Here is a 10907-nt window from a genome sequence, read left to right on the forward strand (position 1 = left end):
GTGTCCTCACTTGAGAACTAGAGAGAAGCTTTCTGAGAGATTGCTTTCTGATATGTGACTTGATCACAGTTCCACCCTTCCCTTCTGGAAGAGTTTGCTAACACTGTTGTCGTGGATTCTGAAAGTGATAATTGGGATCTCATTGAAGGCTATGGTGAAAAAGGAAATATCCTCAGATTAAAACTGGAACGAAGCCTTATGAGAAACTGCATTGCCATGCGTGAATGCAATTCACATAGTTACACGTTTCTCTTCAGTGATCAGTTTGTTGACACAGTTTTCTGGAAATCTGCAATTAGATACTTCATTGCGCAATGAAGCTTACGGTGACAAAGGAAATATCCTCAGATGAAAACTAGAAAGAAGCTTTCTTAGAAACTCCTTGGTGATGTGTGAATTCATCTCACAGAGTTACACTTATGTTTCTTGGAGCAGTTCATTAACACTGTCTTTGAGGAACCTGAGAAGGGCCTCTTTGGATCGCATTGAGGCCTACGCTGATAAAGGAAATTTCGAGAGTTCAAAACGTGAAAGAAGCTTTCTGAGAAACTTCTTTCTGTTCAGTGAGTTTATCTCACAGACTTAAAACATAGACCTCAGGAAGAAGGTTGCTAACACTCTTTTCCTGGAAATTGCAAAGTCATATTTGGAGCCCATAGGGGCCCATGGTGAAAAAGGAAATATACTCACATAATAACTAGAAAGAAGCTTTCTGAGAGATTGCTTTCTGATGTGTGACATCATCACACAGAGTTCCACCCTTCCCTTCTTGGTAACAGTTTGCTAACGCCTTTCCTTCTCAGTGGATTCTGGCAAAGGTTATTTGGGAGCTCATTGAGGGTTAGAGGTGAAAAGGAATTATCCTCACATACACTAAAGAGAAGCTTTCTGAGAAACTGCATTGCCATGTGTGAATGCAACTCACAGAGTTACAGGTTTCTCTTCAGTGATCACTTTGTTGACACAGTTTTCTGGAAATCTGCAATTTGGTATTTCATAGCGCAATGAACCTTACTTTGACAGGGAATATCTACAGATGAAAACTAGAAAGAAGCTTTCTTGGAAACTTCTTGGTGATGAGTGAATTCATCTCACAGAGTTACACTTATGTTTCGTGGAGCAGTCCATTCACACTGTCTTTGAGAAAGCTGAGAAGGGCTTCCTTGGACCGCATTGAGGCCTACGCGGATAAAGGAAATTTCATCCGTTCAAACGTGAAAGAAGCTTTCTGAGAAACTTCTTTCTGATCTGTGAATTCATCTCACAGAGTTACAACCTATGCCCCTAGAAGCAGTTTGCTCATACTCTTTTCGTGGAATCTGGAAAGTGATATTTGGTACCCCATAGGGACCCATGGTGTATAAGGAAATGTCCTCACAGAATAACTACAGAGAAACTTTCTGAGAGATTGCTTTCTGATGTGTGACTTCATCACACAGAGTTCCACGCTTCCCTTCTTGGAACAGTTTGCTAACACTGTTCTCATGAATTCTGCAAAGGTATATTGGGAGCTCATTGAAGGCTAGGGTGAAAAAGGAATTATCCTCAAATATAACTAAGGAGAAGCTTTCTGAGAAACTGCATTGCCATGTGTGAATGCAACTCACAGAGTTACACGTTTCTCTTCAGTGATCAATTTGTTAACACAGTTCTCAGGAAATCTCCAATTTGTATTTCATGCCGCAATGAACCTTACGGTGACAAAGCAAATATCCACAGATGAAAACTAGAAAGATTTCTGAGAAACTTCTTTCCGATCTGTGAATTCACCTCACAGAGTTACACTTATGTTTCGTGGAGCAGTCCATTAACACTGTCTTTGAGGAAGCTGAGAAGGGCTTCCTTGGATCGCATTGAGGCCTACGCTGATAAAGGAAATTTCATCCGTTCAAAACGTGAAAGAAGCTTTCTGAGAAAATTCCTTCTGATCTGTGAATTCATCTCACAGAGTTACAACCTATGCCTCAAGAAGCAGTTTGCTAACACTCTTTTCGTGGAATCTGGAAATTGATATTTATGAGCCCATAGGGGCCCATGGTGAAAAAAGAAGTATCCTCACATAAGAAAAGAGAGAATCTTTCTGAGAGATTGCTTTCTGATATGTGACTTCATCACACAGAGTTCCACCCTTCCCTTCTTGGAACCGTTTGCTAACACTGTTGTCGTAGATTCTGCGAAGTGATATTTGTAGCCCATAGGGGCCTGTGGTGAAAATGAAGTATCCTCACTTGAGAACTAAAGAGAAGCTTTCTGAGAGATTGCTTTCTGATATGTGACTTCATCACACAGAGTTCCACCCTTCCCTTCTTGGAACAGTTTGCTAACACTGTTGTCGTGGAATCTGAAACGTGATAATTGGGATCTCATTGAGGCTACGGTGAAAAAGGAATATCCTCAGATTAAACTGGAACGAAGCCTTATGAGAAACTGCATTGCCATGCGTGAATGCAATTCACATAGTTACACGTTTCTCTTCAGTGATCAGTTTTGTTGACACAGTTTTCTGGAAATCTGCAATTAGATACTTCATTGCGCAATGAAGCTTACGGTGACAAAGGAAATATCCTCAGATGAAAACTAGAAAGAAGCTTTCTTAGAAACTCCTTGGTGATGTGTGAATTCATCTCACAGAGTTACACTTATGTTTCTTGGAGCAGTTCATTAACACTGTCTTTGAGGAACCTGAGAAGGGCCTCTTTGGATCGCATTGAGGCCTACGCTGATAAAGGAAATTTCGAGAGTTCAAAACGTGAAAGAAGCTTTCTGAGAAACTTCTTTCTGATCAGTGAGTTTATCTCACAGACTTAAAACATAGACCTCAGGAAAAAGGTTGCTAACACTCTTTTCCTGGAAATTGCAAAGTCATATTTGGGAGCCCATAGGGGCCCATGGTGAAAAAGGAAATATACTCACATAATAACTAGAAAGAAGATTTCTGAGAGATTGCTTTCTGATGTGTGACATCATCACACAGAGTTCCACCCTTCCCTTCTTGGAACAGTTTGCTAACACTTTTGTCGTGGATTCTGCAAAGGGATATTTTTGAGCCCATAGGGGCCCTTGGTGAAAAAATGAGTATCCTCACATAAGAACTAGAGAGAATCTTTCTGAGAGATTACTTTCTGATATGTGACTTCATCACACAGAGTTCCACCCTTCCCTTCTTGGAACAGTTTGCTGACACTGTTGTCGTGGATTCTGCAAAGTGATATTTGGGAGCTCATTGAGGGCTATGGTGAAAAAGGAAATATCCTCAGGTTAAAACTGGAAAGAAGCCTTCTGAGAAACTGCATTGCCATGTGTGAATGCAACTCACAGAGTTACACTTTTCTCTTCAGTGATCAGTTTGTTAACACAGTTTTCTGGAAATCTGCAATTAGATACTTCATAGCGCAAGGAAGCTTCCGGTGACAAGGGAAATGTCCTCAGATGAAAACTAGAAAGAAGTTATCTTAGAAACTTCGTGGTGATGTGTGAATTCATCTCTCAGAGTTACACTTATGTTTCGTTGAGCAGTGCATTAACACTGTCCTTGAGGAACCTGAGAAGGGCTTCATTGGAACGCTTTGAGGCCTACACTGATAAAGGAAATTTCATCAGTTCACAACGTGAAAGAAGCTTTCTGAGAAACTTCTTTCTGATCAGTGAGTTCATCTCACAGACTTAAACGTAGACCTCAGGAAGCAGTTTGCTAACACCCTTCTCGTGGAAACTGCAAAATGATATTTGGGAGCCCATAGGGACCCATGGTGAAAAACAAATATCCTAACAGAATAACTAGAGAGAAGCTTTCTGAGAGATTGCTGTCTCATGTGCGACTTCATCACACCGAGTTCCAGCCTTCCCTTCTTGTTACAGTTTGCTAACACTGTTGTCGTGGATACTGCAAAATGACATTGGGGAACTCATTGAGGGCTAAGGTGAAAAAGGAAATATCCTCAGATTAAAACGGGAAAGAAGAATTCTGAGAAACTGCTTGGCATGTGTCAATGCAACTCACAGAGTTTCACGTTTCTCTTCAGTGATCAGGTTGTTAACACAGTTTTCTGCAAATCTGCAATTAGATACATCAAAGCACAATGAATCTTACGGTGACAAAGGAAATTTCCTCAGATGATATCTAGAAAGAAGCTTTCTTAGAAACTTCTTGCTGATGTGTGAAGTCATCTCACAGACTTACACATATGTTTCCTGGAGCAGTCCATACACACTGTCTTTGAGGAAGCTGAGAAGGCCATCTTTGGATCGCATTGAGGCCTACGCTGATAAAGGAAATTTCGTCAGTTCAAAACGTGAGAGAAGCTTTCTGAGAAACTTCTTTCGAAACAGTGAGTTCATCTCACATGCTTACAACATAGACCTCAGGAAGCAGTTTGCTAACACTCTTTTCCTGGAATCTGCAAAGTCATATTTGGCAGCCCATAGGGGCCCATGGTGAAAAAGGAAATATCCTCACATAATAACTAGAGAGAAGCTTTCTGAGAGATTGCCTTCTGATGTGTGACTTCATCACACAGAGTTCCACCCTTAACTTCTTGGAACAGTTTGCTAACACTGTTGTCGTGGATTCTGCAAAGTGATATTTCGGAGCTCTTTGAGGGCTATGGTGAAAAAGGAAATATCCTCATATTAAAACTGGAAGGAAGCCTTCTGAGAATCTTCATTGCCATGTGTGAATGCAACTCACAGAGTTACACGTTTCTCATCAGTGATGAGTTTGTTAACACAGTTTTCTGGAAATCTGCAATTAGATACTTCATAGCGCTATGAAGCTTACAGTGACAAAGGAAATATCCTCAGATGAAAACAAGAAAGAAGCTTTCTTAGAAACTTCCTGGTAATGTGTGAATTCATCTCACAGAGTTACACCTATATTTCGGGGAGCAGTCCATCAACACTGTCTTTGAGGAAATTCATGAAGGAGTTCTTTGGATCGCATTGAGGCCTACGCTGATAAAGGTAATTTCATGAGTTCAAAACGTGAAAGAAGCTTTCTGAGAAACTTCTTTCTGATCAGTGAGTTCACCTCACAGACTTACAACATAGATCTCAGGAAGCAGTTTGCTAACACTCTTTTCGTGGAAAATGCAAAGTCATATTTGGGAGCCCATAGGGGCTCATGGTGAAAAAGGAAATATCCTCACATAATAACTAGAGAGAAGCTTTCTGCGAGATTGCTTTCCGATGTGTGAGTTCATCACACAGAGGTCCACCGTTCCCTTCTTGGAACAGTTTGCTAACACTGTTGTCCTGAATTCTGCAAAGTGATATTTGGGAAAACATAGCGGCTCATGGTGAAAAAAGAAGTATACGCACATAAGAACTAGAGAGAAGCTTTCTGAGAGATTGCTTTCTGATGTGTGACTTCATCACACAGAGTTCCACCCTTCCCTTCTTGGAACAGTTTGCTAACACTGTTGTCCTGGATTTTGCAGAGCGACGTTTGGGAGCCCATAGGGGCCCATTGTGAAAAAAGAAGTATCCTCACATAAGAAGTAGAGAGAAGTTTTCTGAGAGATTGCTATCTAATATGTGACTTCATCACACAGAGTTCCACCCTTACCTTCTTGGAACTGTTTGCTAACACTGTTGTCGTGGATTCTGCAAAGTGATATTCCGGAGCTGTTCGAGGGCTATGGTGAAAAAGGAAATATCCTCAGATTCAAACTGGAAAGAAGCCTCTGAGAAACTGAATTGCCATCTGTGAAAGCAAATCAGAGAGTTACACGTTTCTCTTCAGTGATCAGTTTGTTAACACCGTTTCCTTGAAATGTGAAATTAGATACTTCATAGCGCAATGAAGCTTACGGTGACAAAGGAAATATCCTCAGATGAAAACGAGAAAGAAGCTTTCTTAGCAACTTCTTGGTGATGTGTGAATTCATCTCACAGAGTTACAATTACGTATCGTGGAGCAGTCCATTAACACTGTCTTTGAGGAAGCTGAGAAGGGTTTATTTGGATCACTTTGAGGCCTATGCTGATAAAGGAAATTTCATCAGGTTAAAACGTGAAAGAAGCTTTCTGAGAAAATTCTTTCTGATCAGTGAGTTCATCTCACAGACTTACAACATAGACCTCAGGAAGCAGTTTGCTAACACTATTTTCATGGAAACTGCAAATCATATTTGGGAGCCCATAGGGGCCCATGGTGAAAAAGGAAATATAGTCACATAGTAACTAGAGAGAAGCTTTCTGAGAGATTGCTTTCTGATGTGTGACTTCATCACACAGAGTTCCACCTTGCCCTTCTTGGAACAGTTTGCTAACACTATTGTCGTGGATTCTGCAAATTGATATTTGGGAGCTCATTGAGGCCTATGGTGAAAAGGAAATATCCTCAGATTAAAACTGCAAAGAAGCCTTCTGAGAAACTGCATTGCCATGGGTGAATGCAACTCACAGAGTTACACGTTTCTCTTCAGTGATCAGTTTGTTAACACAGTTTTCTGGAAACTGCAATTAGATAATTAGCGCAATGAACCTTACAGAGACAAAGGAAATATCCTCAGATGAAAACTAGAAAGAAGCTTTCTTAGAAACTTCTTGGAGATGTGTGAATTCATCTCACAGAGTTACACTTATGTTTCGTGGAGCAGTCCATTAAAACTGTCTTTGAGGAACCTGAGAAGGGCTTCCTTGGATCGCTGAGGCCTACGCTGATAAAGGAAATTTCATCAGTTCAAATCGTGAAAGAAGCTTTCTGAGAAACTTCTTTCTGAACACTGAGTTCATCTCACAGACTTACAACATAGATCTCAGGAAGCAGTTTGCTAACACTCTTTTCGTGGAAACTGCAAAGTCATATTTGGGAGCCAATTGGGGCCTATGGTAAAAAAGGAAATATCCTCGCATAATAACTAGAGAGAAGCTTTCTGAGAGATTGATTTCTGATGTGTGACTTCATCACAAAGAGTTCCACCCTTCCCTTCTTGGAACAGTTTGCTAACACTGTTTTTCGTGGATTCTGCAAAGTGATATTTGGGAAACCCACTGGGGCCCACAGTGGAAAAGGAAGTATCCTCACATAAAAACTACAGAGAAGCGTTCTGAGACATTGCTTTCTGATGTGTGATTTCATCACACAGATTTCCACCCTTCCCTTCTTGGAACAGTTTGCTAACACTGTTCTCGTGTATTCTGCAAAGGTATATTTGGGAGCTCATTGAGGCCTAGGGTGAAATAGGAATTATCCTCACATAATAACTAAAGAGAAGCTGTCTGAGTAACTGCATTGCCATGTGTGAATGCAACTCACAGAGTTACACGTTTCTCTTCAGTGATCAGTTTGTTAACACAGTTTTCTGGAAATCTGCAATTTGGTATTTCATAGCGCAATGAACCTTACGGTGACAAAGGAAATATCCACAGATGAAAACTAGAAAGAAGCTTCCTTAGAAACTTCTTGGTGATGTGTGAATTCATCTCACAGAGTCACACTTATATTTCGTGGAGCAGTCCATTAACACTGTCTTTGAGGAAGCTGAGAAGGGCTTCCTTGGATCGCATTGAGGCCAAGGCTGATAAAGGAAATTTCATCCGTTCAAAACGTGAAACAAGCTTTCTGAGAAACTTCTTTCTGATCTGTGAGTTCATCTCACAGACTTATAACTTAGACTTCAGGAAGCAGTTTGCGAACACTCTTTTCGTGGAATCTGGAAAGTGATATTTGGTAGCCCATAGGGGCCCATGGTGAAAAAGGAAATGTCCTCACATAATAACTACAGAGAAACTTACTGAGAGCTTGCGTTCTGATGTTTGACTTCATCACACAGAGTTCCACCCTTCCCTTCTTGGAACAGTTTGCTAACACTGTTTTCGTGGATTCTGCGAAGGTATATTTGGGAGCTCATTGAGGGCTAGGGTGAAAAAGGAATTTTCCTCACATGATAACTAAAGAGAAGCTTTCTGAGAAGGTGCATTGCCACGTGTGAATGCAACTCACAGAGTTACACGTTTCTCTTCAGTGATCAGTTTGTTAACACCGTTTTCTGGAAATCTGCAATTAGATACTTCATAGCGCAATGAAGCTTACGGTGACAAAGCAAATATCTTCAGATGAAAACTTGAAAGAGGCTTTCATAGAAACTTCTTGGTGATGTGTGAATTCATCTCACAGAGTTACACTTATGTTTCGTGGAGCAGTCCAAAAACACTGTCTTAGAGGACCATGAGAAGAGCTTCCTCTGATAGCATTGAGGCCTACGCTGATTAAGGAAGTTTCATCACTTCAAAACGTGAAAGAAATTTTCTGAGAAACTTCTTTCTGATCAGTGAGATCATCTCACAGACTTACAACTTAGACCTCAGGAGCAGTCTGCTAACACTCTTTTCGTGGAAACTGCAAAGTGATATTTGGGAGCCCATAGGGGCCCATGGTGAAAAAGGAAATATCCTCACGTAATAAGTGCAGAGAAGCTTTCTGCGAGATTGCTTTCTGATGTGTGACTTCATCACACAGAGTTCCACCCATCCCTTCTTGGAACAGTTTGGTAACACTGTTGTCGTGGATTTTGCAAAGTGATATTTAGGAGCCCATAAGCACCCATGGTGAAAATAGCAGTATCCTCACATAAGAACTAGATAGAAGCTTTCTGAGAGATTGCTTTCTGATGTGTGACTTCATCACACAGAGTTCCACCCTTCCCTTCTTGGAACAGTTTGCTAACACTGTTGTCGTGGATTCTGCAAAGTGATATTTGGGATCCCATTGGTTCCCATGGTGAAAAAAGAAGTATCGTCACATAAGAACTAGAGAGAAGCTTTCTGAGAGATTGCTTTCTGATATGTGACTTCGTCAGACAGAGTTCCACCCTTCCCTTCTTAAACAGTTTGCTAAAACTGTTGTCGTGGATACTGCAAAGTGATATTTGGGAGCTCTTTGAGCGCTATGGTGAAAAAGGAAATATCCTCAGATTAAAACTGGAATGAAGCCTTCTGAGAATCTGCATTGCCATGTGTGAATGCAAGTCAGAGAGTTACACGTTTCCCTTCAGTGATCAGTTTGTTAACACAGTTTTCTGGAAATCTGCAATTAGATATTCATAGCTCATTGAATCTTACGGTGACAAAGGAAATATCCTCAGATGAAAACTAGAAAGAAGCTTTCTTAGAAATTTCTTGGTGATGTGTGAATTCATGTCACAGAGTTACACTTACTTTTCGTCGATCAGTCCATTAACACTGTCTTTGAGGAACCTGAGAACGGGTTCTTTGGATTGCATTGAGGCCTATGCTGATAAAGGAAATTTCATCAGTTCAAAACGTGAAAGAAAATTTCTGAGAAACTTCTTTCTGCTCACTGAGTTCATCTCACGGAAATACAACATAGACCTCAGGAAGCAGTTTGTTAACACTCTTTTCGGGGAAACTGCAAAGTGATATTTGGGAGCCCATAGGGGCCCATGGTGAAAAAGGAAATATCCTCACATAATAACTAGACAGAAACTTTCTGAGAGATTGCTTTCTGAGATGTGACTTCATCACACAGAGTTCCACCCTTCCCTTCTTGGAAGAGTTTGCTAACACTGTTGTCGTGGACTCTGCAAAGTTACATTTTGGAGCCCATAGGTTCCCATGGTGAAAAAAGAAGTATACTAACATAAGAACGAAAGAGAAACTTTCTGAGAAATTACTTTCTGATATGTGACTTCATCACACAGAGTTCCACCCTTCCCTTCTTGGAACAGTTTGCTAAAACTGTTGTCGTGGATTCTGCAAAGTGATATTTGGGAGCTCTTTGAGGGCTATGGTGAAAAAGGAAATATCCTCAGATTAAAACTGGAAAGAAGCCTTCTGAGAATCTGCATTTCTATGTATGAATGCAACTCACAGAGTTACACGTTTCTCTTCAGTGATCAGTTTGTTAACACAGTTATCTGGAAATTTGTAATTAGATACTTCATAGCGTAATGAAGCTTACGGTGACAAAGGAAATATCCTCAGATGAAAACCAAAAAAGAAGCATTCTTGGAAACTTCTTGGTGATGCGTGAATTCTTCTCACATAATTACACTTATGTTTCATGGAGCAATCCATTAACACTGTCTTTGAGGAAGCTCAGAAGTGCTTCTTTGGATCGCATTGAAGCCTACACTGGTAAAGGCAATTTCATCAGTTCAAAAGGTGAAAGAAGCTTTCTGAGAAACTTCTTTCTGTTCAGTGAGTTCATCTCTCAGACTTACAACTTAGACCTCAGGAAGCAGTTTGCTAACACTCTTTTCTTGGAAACTACAAAGTGATATTTGGGAGCCCATAGGGGCCCAAGCTGTAAAAGGAAATATCCTCACATAATAACTAGAGAGAAGCTTCCTGAGAGATTGCTTTCTGAGATGTGACTTCATCACACAGAGTTCCACCCTTCCCTTCCTGGAACAGTTTGCTAACCCTGTTGTCGTGGATCCTGCAAAGTGATATTTGGGAGCCCATAAGGGCCCATGGTGAAAAAAGAAGTATCCTCACATAAGAACTAGAGAGAAGCTTTCGGAGAGATAGCTTTCTAATATGTGACTTCATCACACAGAGTTCCACTCTTCCCCTCTTGGAACAGTTTGCTAACACTGTTGTCGTGGATTATGCAAAGTGACATTTGGGAGCTCATTGAGGGCTAAGGTGAAAAAGGAAATATCCTCAGATTAAAACAGGAAAGAAGCCTTCTGAGAAACTGCATTGCCATGTGTGTATGCAACTCACAGAGTTTCACGTTTCTCTTCAGTGATCAGTTTGTTAACACAGTTTTCTGGAAATCTGCAATTAGATACTTCATAGCGCAATGAAGCATACGGTGACAAAGGAAATATCCTCATATGAAAACTAGAAAGAAGCTCTATGAGAAACTTCTTGGTGATGTGTGAATTCATCTCACAGAGTTACACTTATGTTTCGTGGAGCAGTCCATTAACACTGTC

Source organism: Rhinopithecus roxellana, chromosome 5 (assembly GCF_007565055.1).
Source record: "Rhinopithecus roxellana isolate Shanxi Qingling chromosome 5, ASM756505v1, whole genome shotgun sequence".
Lineage (NCBI taxonomy): Eukaryota > Metazoa > Chordata > Mammalia > Primates > Cercopithecidae > Rhinopithecus > Rhinopithecus roxellana.